We start from the raw sequence: 19957 nt of genomic DNA, 5'->3' as shown, positions 1-19957 counted from the left end.
TCACGGTAAATGGCCGCTTGTAGCGGCCGTTTACCACGTGATCGCTCCGTCAAATGACGGAGCGATCACTTGTAAACAAACCGGTGTCATGTCATGATGCCGGTTCCTCCCTCCCCTCTCTGTACCGATCTGTACAGTGTGGGGGGAGAGGGGTAGAGATCATTTTTAGCAGCGCTGTGGGCTGGATCTGTAGTGCCAACAGCACTGCTCTGTGCCCATACTGTGCAATACTCTGCAATAATGTGCAATACTCTGCAGTACTCTCCAATAATGTGCAATACTCTGCCAATACTCTGCAATAATGTGCAATACTCTGCAATAATGTGCAATACCCTGCAATACCTACTCTGCCAATTCTCTGCCAATACTCGCCAATACTCTGCCAATACTGTGCCAATACTCACCAATACTCTGCAATAAATTTTAACAGAAACAAAGATTTTTTTTTTTTTTATCAAATTTTCTGTCTTTTTTGATTTATAGCGTAAAAAATAAAAAACCCAGTGGTGATTAAATACCACCAAAAGAAAGCTCTATTTGTTTGAAAAAAAGGACAAAAATTTCATATGGGTACAGTGTTGCATGACTGAGTAATTGTCATTCAAAATGTGAGAGCCCCGAAAGCTGAAAATTGGTCTGTTTAGGAAGGGGGTTTAAGTGCCCAGTGGTCAAGTGGTTAATGTCTAAACTGATGGCAACAAAAGTGAGTACACCCCTAAGTGAAAATGTCCAAATTGGGCCCAATTAGCCCTTTTCCCTCCCGTATGACTCGTTACAAGGTCTCAGGTGTGAATGGGGAGCAGGTGTGTTAAATTTGGTGTTATTGCTCTCACTCTCTCATACTGGTCACTGGGAGTTCAACATGGCACCTCATGGCAAAGAACTCTCTGAGGATCTGAAAAAAAGAATTGTTGCTCTACATAAAGATGGCCTAGGCTATAAGAAGATTGCCAAGACCCTGAAACTGAGCTGCAGCATGGTGACCAAGACCATACAGCGTTTTAACAGGACACGTTCCACTCAGAACAGGACTCGCCATGGTCGACCAAAGCAGTTGAGTGCATGTGCTCAGCGCCATATCCAGAGGTTGTCTTTGGGAAATAGATGTATGAGTGCTGCCAGCACTGCTGCAGAGGTTGAAGGGTGGGGGGTCAGCCTGTCAGTGCTCAGACCATATGCCACACACTGCATCAAATTGGTCTGCGTGGCTGTCATCCCAGAAGGAAGCCTCTTCTAAAGATGATGTACAAGAAAGCCCGCAAACAGTTTGCTAAAGACAAACAGACTAAGGACATGGATTACTTGAACCATGTCATGTGGTCATGATAAACTTATTTGGTTCAGATGCTGTTAAGCGTGTGTGGCGGCAACCAGGTGAGGAGTGCAAAGTCAAGTATGTCTTGCCTGCAGTCAAGCAGGGTGGTGGGAATGTCATGGTCTGGGGCTGCATGAGTGCTGCCGGCACTGGGGAGCTACAGTTCATTGAGGGAACCATGAATGCCAACATGTACTGTGACATACTGAAGCAGAGCATGATCCCCTCCCTTGGGAGACTGGACCACAGGGCAGTATTCCAACATGATAATGACCCCAAACACACATCCAAGACCACCACTGCCTTGCTAAAGAAGCTGAGGGTAAAGGTGATGGACTAGCCAAGCATGTCTCCAGACTAAACCCTAGTGAGCATCTGTGGGACATCCTCAAACGGAAGGTGGAGGAGTGCAAGGTCTCTAACATCCACCAGCTCTGTGGTGTTGTCATGGAGGAGTGGAAGAGGACTCCAGTGGCAACCAGTAAAGCTCTGGTGAACTCCATACCAAAGAGGGTTAAGGCGGTGCTGGAAAATACAAAAAATTGACACTTTGAGCCCAATATGGACATTTTCACTTAGGGGTGTACTCACTTTTGTTGCCAGCAGTTTAGACATTAATGGCTGTGTGTTGCGTTATTTTGAGGGGACAGCAAATTTACACTGTTATACAAGCTGTACACTCACTACTGTACATTGTAGCAAAGAGTCATTTCTTCAGTGTTGTCACATGAAAAGATAGAATAAAATATTTCCTAAAAATGTGAGGGGTGTACTCAGTTATGTGAGATAATGTATATATTTTTTTCTGAAAATACGCATTGGATAAACTGTTTCATTATAAAGGTGTGACTCCATGGTCTCTGCTTTCAGACAATATAGAATGTATAGGGGGGTGAACTGATCTTCAGGCTTAAAATGTTTATTTTTATCATGTGTGCAAAACAAAATAAAAATGTCCTAATCATTATAGGTATACCTTGAGTGAATGAATTCTCATACCATGGAGATGGTGATTTCCAGAATAGGTAATACACGGTCACATGACAAAGGTCACATTGATATGATAACAGTTTCCATTGACAAACATGACATGATATTACAAAGTTCAATCAGATTACAACTTTATCAGACAAGACGTGAAATGACATGGGGTTGGGTAAAAGGTTTTCCTAATGACAGGTCAGCCTTACATTACATAGACATATTATAATAAGAAAATATACAATTCATTATGTTATAATGTCATATGGGTACAGTGCTGCATGACCGCGCAATAATCATTCAAAGTGTGATGCGGCGTACACACGGTCGGATTTTCCGATGGAAAATGTGCGATCGGAGCGTGTTGTCGGAAATTCCGACCGTGTGGGCTTCATCGGACTTTTTCCATCGGATTTTCCGACACACAAAGTTTGAGAGCAGGCTATAAAATTTTCCGACAACAAAATCCGTTGGCGGAATTTCCGATCGTGTGTAGACAAATCCGACGCACAAAGTGCCACGCATGCTCAGAATAAATAAAGAGATGAAAGCTATTGGCTACTGCCCCGTTTATAGTCCCGACATAGGTGTTTTACGTCACCGCGTTTAGAATGATCGGATTTTCCGACAACTTTGTGTGACCGTGTGTATGCAAGACAAGTTTGAGCCAACATCCGTCGGAAAAAATCCTAGGATTTTGTTGTCAGGCTGTCCGATCAATGTCCGACCGTGTGTATGGGGCATGACAGTGCTAAAAGCTGAAACTTGGCCTGGGCAGGCAGGGGGTAAAAGTGCTCAGTATTGAAGTGGTTAAAGACAAACAAGGCTGCCTTGCAACCATCATTTTTTTTAATCCTTAGACAAAAAAATGCAAAAATACTAAACAAAATGCACTTTTTTTCTATTTACTTGGACCAGTCTTAGTTTAAAAATAAGTAGCATTAATGCACATGAAATGAGCACATTTTGTTCTGTCTGTCTGTTCTGTAAAATTATGGTTCTGGTTCAAGTCATTGCAAAGTATTTACAAAAGAAATAAAGTGTTTTTTTTTTTAATTAACAAGAAAATAATAGTTGAAGGAGACTAAGGAGTTAATTTGGCCTAATTTGAGTAAACTAAGACTTAAAGCGGTTGTATAACCGCACATGTAAAAAAAAAAAACAAAGAAAAAAGGCAAAGGCATAATGAGCTAGTATGCACCGCATACTAGCTCATTATTAAATACAGTAGGTGACCGCGATATTGTGTCAATCTCGCCGCTGTTACCGGCGAGATTTGACACCTGCGAACCCTGTTGCGGGAGCCAGCGCCGAGCTGGCTCCCTCATCGGGAAAGGAATACTGTTTTTTTCCTTTCTCAATGAGCGACAAGCATTGATGACAGGTGTTTGGTATGAATAATGAGGGGGAATGCCGCGCCAAATAAAAAAAAAAAAGCATGGATTCCCCTCCAGGGGCATATCAGGCTCTTAGGTCTGGTATGGATTTTAAGGGGAACCCTTATGCCGAAAAAACATCATGGGGGTCCCCCCAAAATCCATACCAGACCCTTATCCGAGCGTGCAGCTGGGCTGGTCAGGAAAGGGGGTGGGGACAAGCGAGTGCCCCCCCTCCTGAACTGTACCAGGCCGCATGCCCTCACCATGGGGGGTGGGCGCTTTGGGGCAGGGGGGCGCCCCCCCACCCCAAAGCACCTTGTCCCCATGTTGATGAGGACAAGGGCCTCTTCCCGACAACCCTGGCTGTTGGTTGTCGGGGTCTGCAGGCAGAGGGCTTATCGTAATCCGGGAGCCCCCTTTAATAAGGGGGCCCCCAGATCCTGGCCCCCCACCCTATGTGAATGAGTATGGGGTACATCCTACCCCTACCCATTCCCCTGGGGGAAAAGTATCAATAAAAAAAGACACTAGACAGGTTTTTAAAGTAATTTATTAGTCAGCTCCGGGGGTCTTCTTTCGACTTCGGGGGTCTTCTTCTGACTTTGGGAGTCTTCTTCTGACTTCTCCGCTCTCTCCGGTTTCTTCTCCCAGTGTCCGGTTCTTCTGCCGGGCTCCTCCGCTATCTTCTGCTCTTTTACTGCTCTTTTGCTAGCGGTGGCTCGGTCTTCTCCATTGTCTTGTTCCCTCTTCTCTTCTTCCGATGTTGACATGACGCTCTCTCTCTGTAATGATGTGTGCGAGGTGCGCAGCAACTTATATAGGCATGGGGCGGGGTCACCGGGTGATATCACCCGGTGACCCTGCCCCCTTATGATGTCACAGTCCCGGGGCTGTGACATCATAAGGGGGCGGACCTTCAACCGGGCTTTCACAGCGCATGCAAAGTGAATATCTCTTAAACCGTACAGGTTTAGGAGATATTATTTTACCTACAGGGTATACAACAGCTTTAATAGGGGGTCAAACAGATAAAGATTTTATAAAAAAAAGTTCTTTCAGGGAAGCATGGGCGGAGCCGACCGAGACAGACATGTCAGACAGACTTGCACCTGATTGGGTAAGCTTTGTGGAAAATTAGTGCAACTGCACCTGCAAAGTGCACAGTCTTCAAACTGCTCTTCTGAAGACATTACGTAGTGAAGAAATGTGTCAAGTTGGTGCATAGGTTTCCAAGCAGGTGGAACGCACGCTGGAGTCCAGCGGCCCACGGCTTCCTTTTTTGTACTAATAGGAAGCCGATGTTTTAAAACTCTCATGTATATACAGTACATCAGTAACGGATATTTTAAAATAAACCTGAAGCATTTTACACTATGAGAAGCCTGTCCTTCTCTTTCTTTCTCATCTACAAATAATTTTGCTATTGGAGCCATTGGCAACACTACCATGAGGAAAGAACGGTGGAGAGCAGTTTGGAGGATATCCCTGGTCTCTGGATGACCACTAAGCAAATTTGACTCCTCTTTCTTATACAACAAGAGGGTCATCTCCATTTGGTGAGTGGGGATCCATATCACACATGTGGTGGAGTGGTGGCACTAATGTGGATACCATAGCTGAAGATAGCACAAGACACTTTAACAAAGCCAAAAGGACTTGTCACATTGTGGTTAATTTTTGAGAATTGAATATTTAGACTATATAACCTTTATTATCAACATTTGATACCATTTGCAATTATGTTTTTTGTATAAGAATTGCATGTGGGCACTGCAGCGCAATATATATTTGTATATATATATATATATATATATATATATATATATATATATATATATATATATATATAATTTTTTTCATTTATTTTTACATTTTATTTCATTTGCATTTGCAAGCGCTGTTCACACACACAGAGCTAACACTCCTGTGGGTCACTTTGAGCATCACATAACTTAATTGGTTTTGAACAGCAGCTGCAATTATTTGCACTGGTGGCGCGAGTGTGTTTCTATATATCAAAGTGTACAGTCTATTTGCCTTTAGTTAATTCACCCCATTGTCTCTAATAAAAAGATAATGCCAAAATTCAGCGAAAGGGGTATCCCCAGAAATAGAGAAAAGAGTAATTGAGGGAAACCTATACAGGGGGGCACAACATAAGAGATTAACCAGTTCCGGACTGCCCATCGCATATATATACTGCGGCAGAGCGGCCCGACTGCGCAAAGTCACATACAAGTACATGATTCGTACCCGCAGATCTGGGGCACGCGCGCACGCACCCACCAGCCGTCACTGATTTATGGCCTGGACCTGCTGATCGGTTCTGGCGAGTCAGCGAACCTCCTGAAAGTGATGACATCTCTCCTCCTGGAGCCCTTTTTAGTTCCAGTGAGCGAGAATATCAGATCGATCAGTGAGTACACAAGCACTACACTGTCACCAGGGCATATAGGCACATATTTCACCCCCTTATCACCCCAAGTTAACCCTTTCACTCCCTGTCACAGTGTCACCAAGTACAGTGTTCATATTTTTTACTGATCACTGTATTGGTGTCACTTGTTAGGGCAGTTAGTGGTAGTTAGCGGTAGTTCCAGATAGATTTAGGGTACCCCATATTTTCCCAAATAAATGTTTAACCCCTTGATCATCCCCAGTTAAAGGCTTTGTAAAGGCAGAAGGTTTTTTTTTATCTTAATGCATTATATGCATTAAGATAAAAAAAACCTTCGATGTGTAGCAGCCTCCCCAGTACCCCAGTACCCCCTAATTACTTACCTGAGCCCCTTCTCCCTACAGCAATGTCAAGGCACTCCTCCTGATTGGCTGAGACACAGCAGCAGTGCCATTGGCTCCCACAGCTGTCAATCAAAATCGGTCTGCCAATCAGGGGAGAGAGGGGGTGGAGCCGGGCAGGGCTTCTGTGCCTGAATGGATACAAGGAGCTTTGATTCAACTCGGGTGCTCCCTGTAGCAAGCTACTGGTTGAGGGGGCACCCACCAGAGGGATGGGCCAGGAGAGCAGAAGAGGGACTCAAGAAGAGGAGGATCGGAGCTGCTCTGTGCAAATCCAACTGCACAGAGGAGGTAAGTATAATCAGTATATAATATTAACCTTTTCACTCCCTGTCACAGTGTCATTAGTATAGTGTACAGATTTGTTTTTCTGATCACTGTATTAGTGTCACGAGTGACACTAGTTAGCTAGTTAGTATCAGTTAGTGTCAGCATCAGTTAGCGTCAATCCCAGACAGCATTAGAATTTAACCCTTTGATTGCCAGTAACACTAACATACACACTATATATGTTCATTACTAGAATAGTGTCGGCATGAATTAATATCTTTGATCTGATCAGAACTATATTAGCGTCCCCAATAGTATACTCCCAAAAATGTGGCGTTCACCCCCCCCGACACCCGGCAGCACCTGTGTTTAGCCCCTCCGCCCAGCCCACTCAAGTGCAGTACCAGAAGATCACTGTCACTTCCAATACACAGTACACAAAGCTGCAACATTTAGCCAGTCATACCTGATCTCTGCTAGCACTAGCAGTTAACTTTTTTGTAGCAGTTCAAACAGTTCTCTGACAACCAGGTGCTTTTTTACCTGTGAGTCAGTCACACTAGGTACCTGTAAATTTAGTGGCAAAAGGTACACTAGCGAAGAGGCCTACACGGTACGGAACATGATGGATAAGAGCGCAGGGGAAGCCTCACTGTCAGATTCAGGCTCAGTATTTGAACCTGTAGGGAGCGGCACACTGAGAGATAGCTCTGACAATGGAGTAGTGGTCCCTGCTAAAGTCAGGTGTACCCGACCCCATTCTTCTGTTGCTGAGGTGCTACAACCGCATGATACTCATATGCAGCAGTGTCGGTACTAGTGCCACTCAACCTTTTGGTGAACTGGCGAGCACCAGTACACCCTGGTCATAGACAAACCAGCACTGCAGTAAGGCTTGGTGACGTGGCGAGTCTCATAAGTGTAGTTCAAGCTGGTGCAGTGGCTAGCACATGTAGTGCCCCGCAGCCACCAAGAATTGAAACACAGGCCCAAAAAGCCCATAGTGCCCTTCCCTCTGCGCTTGTAAGTCCTGTTTGGCAGCCCACAGATTTAACGCCCCTTGAATTTTTTGAGCTGTTTTTCACAGAGGATCTGTACAGATCTATTGTGGACTAAAGCAATTCATATGCTGGACAATTTATCACCACAAATCCAAGTTCGACCCTTGCCAGACAATTTGGCTGGAAACCTATAATGTTACCCGAATTTAAGCCCTTTCTGAGCCTATCCCTCAACATGGGCATTACTAAAAACGTGGTGCCCCCAACTCCCCAGACTAAACAGGGACCAGTGGCAAGATTGTTTGGGACTTTATATCACCCTTATTCAAAAAGGGGTACCATTAATATGTGGACAATTTTTATTCAAGCGTACCACTTTTTAGATACCTCTTTCAATTAGGAATTGGCGTATGTGGCACCATGCGATCTAATCGCTGGAGCTTCGCTCAGCGGCTTGTAAATGCCCAACTTAGCTAGGGGGAGAAAGCCTGCTTGAAGTCTAATAAATTACTTGCAGTGAGATGGAAGGACAAACTAAACAATTTTGTTCTGTCTTCCATTCAGCCAGATATGGCAGTCCAAATTACTATGGTGATTGGTGTTGTTAAGAAGTCCCTCTGTGTCTATGACTACAACCATAAAATGGGAGGGATGGACTTCAATGACCAGATGATGGGGCCATACTTAGTTGCCCGTAGGGCCAGATGCTGGTACCAAAAATTGTCTGTATAAATATTCCATTCGGCTCTGTTCAATGCTTATGTGCTATACAAATCATCAGGAAAAAGTGGATCCTTAATAAAATTCCAGGAAGAGATCATCACAGCCCTTCTGTATCCAGACGGTGCTGTGGCCCAACTTCCCAATACAAATGCAGTGAGCAGGCTGCATGAGAGGAATTTTCTGGATGTCCTGCCTGGTACCCCTACCATAAGAGCACCTAAAACAGATGTTGTGTCTGTAGCAAGCGAGGATACATGCGTGACACCTGCTAGTTTTGTCCCTCCTGTCCTGGCAAATCTGGGGACTGTTTCCGTTGCTACCACACACTAGTGAAGTATTAGCATAGGGTACAGCACCACACAGTCCTAGGGCACACTGTCACACAGGGTCTCGAAAGATGAGATGGCTATCGCATTTTGAGAGACCCAAACCTGGAATGTTTATAGTTACAGTAAAAGTGTAAACAAAAAATAAAAAATAAATAAAAAAGCATAAAAAACAAAAAAAAGCCAAAAATAGTTGTCCTTTTATTGTTCTTATTGTTTTATTGTTTTATTGTTAACTAGTTTTTGCCTTTCAGGTCTGTCATTCTAATGTTTTACTGTGCTGTTACTGTAATTTATTGTTAACCAGTGTTTTACGCCATTCAGTTGCAGCACAGATTTGTTTACTTTGACAGCAACAGGGTTTGCTTTTACAATACGTAAATCAGTGACTACAGCGCTTTAGGAGGTGATTTCACCACTGCTGTTAAAAAAAGAACATATATGGCGAAGCACGGGGGCTGGGGTGGACATAGGGGCGGATTGCCCCTATGCTTTGCCATATAGTTTTTACTTTTCTTTGGCACAGATTGCAATAAAAAAGTTGTTTTTTCGAGTTAATGTTTTATTGATACTGTGATTTATTGGTAACATTGTTTGCTTTGCAGGTACGCCATTCAGCTGCAGCACTGATTTATTTTGACAGCACTCCAGCACTGTAGGAGGTGATTTTACCACCACAGTTAAAAAAAAGCATATAGTCCAAAGCATAGACGCATTGCCCCTATGCTTCAGCATACATTTTTATTCACTTTTATTGGCAGAGATTTCTTCATCCACATCGATAAATGTGAGTTTGGGAATCTGTTAGGTTCTTTTTTTGTTCAGCCCATGGGGTGAACAAAAAATAAAGCAGTGCATGTATGCCCATCATTAGAAGTGAGTTTATGCAGGGCGGTATTCTAATGGTGGCCATACCACCAATCAATAGATGTGAATAGAGAAATATGTTTGTTCTCTTTGTTTGTTCAGCCCACAGGCTGCATGAAAAAAACAACATTGTGCCCAACAAGGACCAGTGACGTACTGGTAAGTTGTTGGACTTTGTGTGCGTATACCAGAATTATGTCTGCAGGTTTAGGTATCATCTTGGTATCTTTTTTTTTTTTTCTGTCCCACCAGGGAACCCGAGAATGCAGCCGGTGGTTCTTTCAGCTGACCATAGAGCTGATCGGAGACCAGAATGGCTTCAATCATCTCTATGGCCTAAGAAACCAGACGCTACGAGCATTTCATGACTTTGGTTTTGCTGGATATAAACAGCGCCATTGGGAAATTGTGAAAGCATCTTATTACACCAATCTTGGTGTGGTCACATGCTTTAGGGGCTGAGGAAAATAGACCCCACATTTTTCAAAAAAGAGTACTTGACACTGCCTATTGCTATCATAGGGGATATTTACATTCCCTGTGATAACAATAAAAATGATTAAAAAAATAAAAAAAAATGAAAGGGACAGTTTAAAAAGAAAATAAAAAATAAAAAAAATAAGTAAAAAAAAACTAATTAAAGCTCTCCCGTCCCCCTGTGCTCGCGCACAAAGGCAAATGCAAGCATCAGTGTTGTGTCGTATGTAAACAGCAATTGCACCATGCATGTGAGGTATCACCATGAATGTCAGATCGAGGTCAGAAATTCTAGCAGTAGATATACTCTGTAAATCTAAAGTGGTAACCTGTAAAGGCTTTTAAAAATGTATGCAGTTTGTCGCCACTGCATTGTTGTGCACAATTTTAAAGCATGTTGTGTTTGGTATCTATGTACTCGGCATATGATCATATTTTATATTTTACCAACAATTTGGGCAATATAGTGTGTTTTTGTGCATTAAAATTAAAAAAAGTGTTTTCTTTTTTCCAAAACAAATGTGTTTGAAAAATCGCTGTGCAAATACTGTGTGAAAAAAATTGCAACACCCACCATTTTAATTTGTAGGGCCTCTTTTTTAAAAAAATCTATAATGTTTGGGGTTCAAAGTAATTTTCTAACAAAAAAATATTTTTTTATGTAAACAAAAAGTGTCAGAAAGGACTTGGTCTTTAAGTGGTCAGAAGAGTGGGTGATGTGTGGCATAAGCTTCTAATGTTGGGCATAAAATGCCAAGACAGTTCAAACCCCTCCAAATGACCCATTTTTGGAAAGTAGATACCCCAAACTATTTGCTGAGAGGCCCCCCCACCCCAAAGCACCTTGTCCCCATGTTGATGAGGACAAGGGCCTCTTCCTGACAACCCTGGCCGTTGGTTGTCGGGGTCTGCGGGTGGAGGGCTTATCAGAATCCGGGAGCCCCTTTAATAAGGGGGCCCCCAGATCCCAGCCCCCCACCCTATGTGAATGAGTATGGGGTACATCGTACCCCTACCCATTCACCTGGGGGAAAAAGTGTCAATAAAAAAACACACTACACAGGTTTTTAAAATAATTTATTAGGCAGCTCCGAGGGTCTTCTTCCGACTTCTCCGCTCTCTTGGGCCTCTTCTCCCGGTGTCCAGTTCTTCTCCTGCTCTCCGGCCTCTTCTCACGGTGTCCAGTTCTTCTCCTGCTCTCCGGCCTCTTCTCCCGGTGTCCGGTTCTTCTCCCGCTCTCTGGATCTTCTGCCGGGCTTCTCCGCTATCTTCTGCTCTTTTGTCACTCTTTTTCTAGTGGTGGCCCAGTCTTCTCCGCTGTCTTGTTCCTTCTTCTCTTCTTCCGATGTTGGCATGACGCTCTCTCCTGCTGTAATGCTGTGTGAGCGGTGCGCAATGACTTATATAGGCATGGTGCGTGGTCACCGGGTGATGTCACCCGGTGACCCCGCCTCCGTATGACGTCACAGTCCCGGGGCATGATGGGACTGTGATGTCATAAGGGGGCGGCGTCAACGGGTGACATCACCCGGTGACCACGCCCCATGCCTATATAAGTCATTGCGCACCGCTCACACAGCATTACAGCGGTAGAGAGCATCGTGTCAACATCGTAAAAAGAGAAGAAGGAACAAGATGGCAGAGACGCAGGGCGCCCCCCCTGCCCCGAAGTGCCCACCCCCCATGTTGAGGACATGCGGCCTGGTATGGTTCAGGAGAGGGGAGCGCTCGCTCGTCCCCACCCCCTTTCCTGACCGTCCAGGCTGCGTGCTCGTAAAAGGGTCTGGTATAGATTTTGGGGGGGACCCCCTCGCCGTTTTTTCGGCGTAGGGGGTTCCCCTTAAAATCCATACCAGACCTATGGGCCTGGTATGCCCCTGGGGGGAACCCATGAGGGTTTTTTATTTAAAATTTGGCACGGTGTTCCCCCTCATGATTGATACTAGACAGCTGTCAGCGCTGCCTGTCGCTCATCCCAAAAGGAAAAAACAGTTTTCCTTTCCCGATGAGCAAGCCAGTGTGACATGCACAGTACCCTGTCGCCGTGAACCAGTGCGATGGGATCGCGCTGGAAACATTCTCACGGTCAGGTACTGTGTACGCTTTTTGATTTTTTTTTACCCAAGACATGTGGCTGAATACATTTTGGCCTAAATTTATGACTAAAATTGAGTTTATTTATTTTTATTATTGTTTATTGAATTTCTTTTTGTTATAACAAAAAGTAGAAAATACATTTTTCTTCAAAATTTTCAGCCTTTTTTCATTTATATCGCAAAAAATAATAATCTCAGAGGTGATCAAATACCACCAAAAGAAAGCTCTATTTGTGTGAAAAATAGGACCCAAATTTAATTTTGTGTACAGCATTGCATGATGGCACAATTACCAGTTAAAGCAGCGCAGTGCCAAATTGTAAAAAGGGGGTAAAAGCTTCCAGGGGCTGAAGTGGTTAAAAAGCAGATTGACAGTAACGAAATTATAATCTGATTAATGCACTGCCATGCAGAGATGAAAAAAATAAAAAAATAAGAAATAATAATCTCTCCTTACACAGCTGTCCCTAACAACACTAATAATATAGCTGATAATATAGCTGCTCTGAGGACACCATTTTATTGATAGGTAATCCATTCTGTCATACATTCCTTGTACACTGCATTATAGGTTTTTCCCTATTTTGGTGGCTAATAGGGATGGGCCAAACACCCACCTGTTCTTTTTGCAGCAGAACTGGGGAAATCTTCTAACCCAAATGGCGAATCCCATTGAAGTCTATGTGAGCCGAACAGGAAAAATCAAAATGCCCAATTTTAAGGCTTTTATGCAAGTAATTGGCCATAAAAGGGGTATGAGGGTCTGGGTACTGCCCTCAGGGACATGTATCAATAATAATAAAAAAAAAACAATTGTTTTTTTTTTTTCAGGAGCAGTGATATTAATGATGCTTAAAGTGCAACAATAAAGATGAAAAATTCACCTGACGGAGGCTCCTTACCAAGTGATCAGCTGTGACCAATCACATCTGATCACAGCGTGAACCAGGAAGTGCTGGGAAATGGCTTTCCTCGGTTCGCGATGACAGAACAATGCCAATCAGTGCCCATCAGCTGCCAGTCAGTGCCCCATCAGGAACGTCTGTCAGTGCCCATCAAAGTGCCAATCAGTGCCCATAAAAGTGCCAATCAGTGCCCCATCAGTAACGCATTTAGGTCCCCTGCAGATGCCCATCAGTAATGCCTGTGAATACCTCCTCATCAGTGCTGCCTATCAGTGCCACCTATCAGTGCCTATCAGTGCCACCTATCAGTGCCACCTATCAGGACCCATCAGTGCCAACCATTAGTGCCCATCAGTGCTGCCTGTCAGTGCACAGTGCCATCTACCAGTGCCAATCAGTACTGCATATCAGTGCTGCCTATCAGTGCTGCCTATCAGTGCCCAATAGTGCTGCATATCAGTGCCGCCTATCAGTGCCCATCAATTCTACATATTAGTGCCGCCTCATCAGTGCCCATCAGTGCTGCCTATTAGTGCCCATTAACTCTACATATTAGTGCCGCCTCATCAGTACCCATCAGTGCCACCTTATCAGTGCCAGAGCTTGGGTACAGTGTTGCATGACTGCACAATTGTCATTCAAAGTGTGACAGTGCTGAAAGCTGAAAAATGTCCTGGGCAGGAAGGTGTATAAGTGTCAAAGGGCCTGGTATGGATCAGAGGGGAATCCCATGCAGTTTTTTCTTTCTTTTTTTACTGACTCTTTTTTTCCTAGCTGTCAGCGGGGAAACCCATTGACAGCTGATCACTCATCGGTTGTTAAGGATGCTGCAGCTGGCTTCCTGGACCAGCTCCTAAACAACCAGCTTACACTACGTCCTGATTGGGCAAAGCTTTGCCCAATCAGGGTGCAGAATGCACTGTGCAAATTCAGGTGTTTGTTGAATGTCTGAATAGGCAAATGTTTGGCCCAAACTCATGATCGGGCCGAACCAATCGCCCATCCCTAGTGGTGAACCTGCAAACTTTTCAGCCAAACGTTTATGAATCATAAACTTTATGACTCCTACAGATTCACCACAAATCTATGGTGCCAAATCTCATCCCTGCACCAGTATTTATATAATAATAATAATAATAATAATAATAATAATAATACACATGACATTCTTGACCATCAAATTTCTCATTTTTACTGTTTCATGTACAATATGTCATAATGGTAATTTTATCATTTTCACTTTCTACGGTGCTGACAAAGATGGATTCTGTGTATTTTATGTTTGGCCTTTTTTTTCCCACTCTATAATCAGATTCATATTCCTGTCTATCAGTAATAAATAACAGAATTATTCTTTATAAACCTGACACTCTCACAGCCTTCAGCTGAGCCATGAAGTCAGTGTCAGGATCCTGGGCTGATGTCAGTGATAATGAAGTCAGGAGAAGATGAAGAAGTCATTGGAGTCTATCAGAGACTCGGCCATGTTGTCTTCAGATATCTACTTAGAATATTGTGGTTGTTGTCTTTGTGTTTGACCCCCTGCATATCTGACACCCAGAACTCTGCTCACCGCTGTGATATGACTATGAGGAAATATACATTTGAGTACAAGTATTCTCAGGATGGAGACATCATTATAGGAGGGATATTCTCTGTACATTCTGTAGTGTCACGGTGGCGACAGAAAGGAAGTTTTATGAAACATCTCATGTGTTCAGCGTAAGTGAAATATGAAGAGCAAATCTTCCAATCTGATCTACAGAGCTGTGTCTTTAGGAGATATGTGTGATAATGTGCAGGACTCATTCAGTCTGTTACACTGCATTTATATCAAATCAAAGTATATCCTTAACCACTTCAGCCCCAGAAGGATTTATTAGATTGTAAGCTCTTCTGAGCAGGGCCCTCTTAATCCTCATGTATTGTATTGTATTATAACTGTATTGTCTCCCTTTTATATTGTAAAGAGCTGCATAAACTGTTGGCGCTATATAAATCCTGTATAATAATAATAATAATAATAATTTACCCCCTTGCTGACCAGGCCCTTTTTTTGCGATATGGCACTGCGTCACTTTAACAGACAATTCCACATGTGACGTTGCACTCAAACAAAATTGATGTCCTTTTTTCCCACAAATAGGCTGGATTCACACCTGTGGCAGTTTTAGTGCTTTTTGCATTTTGCAAATTTGCACTACAGTCCATTTAACATTGTTTCCTATGGAACACGATCTGTAGTGCAAATCTGCAAAATGCAAAAAGCACAAAAAATGCATAGGTGTGAATCCAGCCATAGAGCTTTCTTTTGGTGGTATTTGATCACGTCTGCAGTTTTTATTTTTTGTGCTATTAACCAAAAAACAGCAACAATTTTGAAAAAACAGAATATTTTGTACTTTTTGCTATAATAAATATCCCCCCAAAAATATAAAAAAACGAATTTCTTCCTCAGTTTAGGCCAATATGTATTCTTCTACATATTTTTGGTAAAAAATGCACTATGTGTATATTGATTGGTTTGCGCAAAAGTTATTGCATCTACAAAATAGGGGATACATTTATGGAATTTTTTATTATTATTTTATGGCAGCGATCTGCGATTTTTATTGTGACTATGACATTTTAGCGGACAGATTGACACTTTTGACGCTATTTTGGGACCATTGACATTTATACAGCGATCAGTGCTATAAAAATGCACTGATTACTGTGTAAATGTCACTGGCAGGAAAGGGGTTAAGCACTAGGGGGGGGATGGGCTCACTAGAATATGACAGAGATCGCTGCTCTCGATCACTGTGGAGCCGCCAATGACATAGGGGTACGTCATTTTGCGCACCCGTTCCACTTTGCCAACGTGTATCGGTGTGAGCCAGTCGGCAAGTGGTTAAAATATGTTCATGAAAACCACGTAGGGCCCATTCCCATTCAAGGGTTCTATTGCCGGGTGTTAATGTCCACATTCATTGACCCTTTTTTAAGGCAGCACACCACAGAGCATGGTATGTGTATTATGGTGCCTAGAGTTGTGTTGTGATCTACTGTACAATGTATTGGGGGGCAATTCACAATGAATGACACCGTATTACACTGCCCATAGAGAAGGTGCTTTGCCATGCATTGTTATGTGTTACCACGATGCACAAGTGTGAATGGGACCTTAAATGACTTTGGCTCTTAATGGCCCCAAACCTTTTTTTTCTTAGTTTTAGAATGGTGAAAGATAAAGAATCCCTGTCAGGTTTTTACTGCTATCAAAATATCACTGCAAATTGCAGTGGCCAGTTCCTATGCCTTTTGTTTGAGAATGGTTTGCTTATTAGCGCTAGAAATGGACAGAACAAAAAGAAAAAAAAAAAAAAACAAGATTCACCCCTATAGACTTCAATAAGGTTTGCTGACAGATCACAAACTTCAAAAGATTTGAGAAACTTCAAAAACTAAACCCAGGAAGATTGTCTTATCTCTGGTCCTGACTGTCTCCTACGGCATGTCTGTAGGCTCCAACCAGTCCTATAACAAGTTTGTAGTCTGTGAATCTTTCCTCTAGTAAGTCTGCATTCTCTGACCTTCCTCTGTAGCATTACATATACTGAATATAATGTGCGGCTACTTGGTGATATCAGGGGCTACAGATGAGGTCCTCTATACCTCGTAAATTTCCAACCACTGCTATAACTCATATAAGTGCAGGAATGATTGAATTTCACTATGTGGTTCACAGAGCAATGCACACGGCCACCAATCCCACCTTAGATCTGTAGTTGAAATGTGTTATACATTTTGCCATAAAGAATTTCTGCTTGAATCCTTGTACTGTAGACCAATGAAAAACGATCCATTTTCTGCAGTGTTTACCGGAGAGAATACAGACATCTCCTGTCTTTTATATTTGCTATTGATGAGATAAACAGCAGTCCAGATATTCTGCCCAACGTAACTCTGGGATACCATGTGTATGATTCTTGTGGACATGTGAATAAAGCTATAAAAGACGTTCTACAGATATTGTCTGGACATACAAAGGAAGCTCCAAATTATTCCTGTATGGAGGGGGGTGCCCTGGCTGGTTTCATTGGAGATCTCAATTCTGGCACCACTCTCCAAATGGCACAGCTGCTGAATCTATATGGTTACACCCAGGTAAGAAAAGCAGAATTTCCTATATTACATAGTGTTAGGGCAGCTATTTGTCCTTTGGTGAGGTGGGACGATATGAAACAAAAAGTCCTTGTGACAAAGTGTCTTTAGGATGACATTGTTCTAAAAAAAGAAGGCAGCGTTGTGTAGGGATGGGTCAATGGTTCAGTCCAATCTTTGGCTGATATGGCATATGAACAAATGCCTGAACTTTTACCCATTCAGCCCTCTGTTGCTCATATGGAGAATTAATATTTCAGGAAGCTAGGAACCGCCAGCGGCACCAATGTCATTGGCTTATACAGCCGTTAATCCTTGGCCAAGGCCATATTTGGTCAATGATGTCATTGCTATCCCTTCCCTGTCATTTGTGCTGGGCCTGTTGGGTTTTTCTTGTTTTTTTTTAATAAATAACTTGTCAAACATTTGGGTGTCTTTATCTCTAGGTTACTTTTTTTGTGAATGAGTAGGAATACTATGTTCTTCTTACTCATTCACATAGGGGAGTTGGTATCTGGAGGCCCCCTTATTTTTTAAGGGGGCTTCCAGATCCCAATACTCCTCCTTCCTGTAGATCCCCACAGCCACTGGGCCAGGATTGTGGAAAGAAGGACTATCTATCAGAGGATCTTGAAGTTTGTATTGTTAATGAATTATTGTATTATGTTTTATTTAATTGAGCAGTTGAGGAGATTACTGTGCACATGGTGGTGGTATGGATATATTGGAGATGTGGAAGCACTGTATAATTCTAGCATGTATACTGTATACACTATATAAAGTATCAATCCTTGTAGGTCTGAATCTTATATGTACTTTAGTTGCTATCAAAGTAGTTTTTGAGGATTGATACAATTTTTGTATACAGTGCAAGGAAGGTATTGAAAAGACCAATCAAAGTAGATGGAAGCGTGTTTTTTTTTTTTGTCTATAACTTGAAAAAAATATTTTTTCCAAGACAGTTTGACATGTTTATTCCAAAAATGCATTTGTATATTACTTTGTTGTCTGAAGAAAGGATAGACAGGCCCATGGTGGAAATGTAAAAAATGCTCTGCTCCATAAAGGATATACAGGTTCAGGAGCTGAGCTGGTAATTGTGTTTATACTCGGTTGTCCACCTCCAGCTAAATCCAAAATCAGTCTTGCAGTGGGAGTGTCTGTCCAGTAAATTGATGATCAGGAGACCCCTAGGAAGGATTACAGGAGGAAGAACTCTTAGAGGGGAATTTATCAAAACTGGAGCAGTCAGAATCTGGGGCAGTTGTGTATGACAACCAATCAGCTTCTACCTTTCATCTTCAAAGCTTAACTGAACAAACTGAAGATAGAGGCTGATTGGTTACTCCATATTCTGTCTGCTCTAGTTCTGAAAAATTCCCCCCTTAATGTCAAATTATCAGCTTTCACTGATGGCTGTAATCATTTATGAAATAATAAATGCACTCTTGGATATATATCTGATCTGGTGAAACAAAAACACCATTAAAATCTGCTTATAGAGCTATAATAGACAGGTCAGACAACATATTTGTTACTCTCTAAAAAAAGCATTAAAACAGGTTTTCTTCTGTTCATTTGGATATTAAGACTATTTTATTTCTAGATTAGTTATGGAGCCAGAGATACTTTACTGAGTGATAGAAAGATGTATCCAAACTTTTTCCGGACAGTTCCAGATGATGAGATGCAATATGTGGCCATAGCAAAGTTACTGGAAAGGTTGAAGTGGAACTGGGTTGGGATCCTTACATCTGATGATGAATACGGAGAGAGGGAGATCCGACAACTCAGCAAACATTTATCTAATCATGGAATTTGTATTGAATTCAAGATTCTGGTGTCTATAAAGAATTATAATAAAATTCCTGCAGAGCTGCGGACCTCAACTACGGAAGTTCTTATTATTTGTGGCTCAGTTAGTCTGACTTATTACAAGTTTTTTTATAATAATGTCCCTTATTACACGGAGAAAACATTTATTATACCAGATTCTTGGTCAATGAGTGAAATGTTTTTTATTCTCAGTAACTGCAGCTTGGTGTTTACATTCCCCCATCTCTACATAAAGGAATTGCTGGAATATTTGTATAATATTTATCCATCCAGCCGCCCAAATGACCCCCTGATAGAGGATATTTTCATAACTGAATGTAGATGCTTTTCAAAAAACCAAATGAAAAATTTCCTTATTCCAATCACATTTAGACATCCTCTTAGGAACTGCAGTTTGGAGACACATACACTTGATTTATATTTTCCTGATGAGAAAACATCCTATAGAGTGTATATTGCAGTCTACATTTTGGCTCAAGCATTACATGACATGGATTTCTCTTTTAAAATAAATAACAAAAAATCTGAAATAAATCCACACACACTAAAGTATAAGGTGAGAGCGTCCAATGAAAGTTTACTTGTATCTTTTTATACTCGGTCAGTTCAGTACTGGAACACAATGTGCCCAGACACGTCTTTTACCACACAAAAATTATGCCCAATTTAGGTTTGTGTTTAGTTTACCGTTGTTAACCCTTTCACTTCTGGGGCTGTTTTTTATTTTTGCACAAAGGTTTCAAAAATAATTTTAGGCCTGAAGATTATGTAAAACCCCCAAACAGTATATTTTCTGAAAGCACAGACCCCGCAGAAACAATGCTTGTAGTTTACAT

This window comes from Aquarana catesbeiana, unplaced genomic scaffold, assembly GCF_042186555.1.
Source record: "Aquarana catesbeiana isolate 2022-GZ unplaced genomic scaffold, ASM4218655v1 unanchor215, whole genome shotgun sequence".
NCBI lineage: Eukaryota > Metazoa > Chordata > Amphibia > Anura > Ranidae > Aquarana > Aquarana catesbeiana.
The sequence above is the reverse complement of the archived record's forward strand: the minus strand, read 5'-3'. Positions refer to the sequence as shown.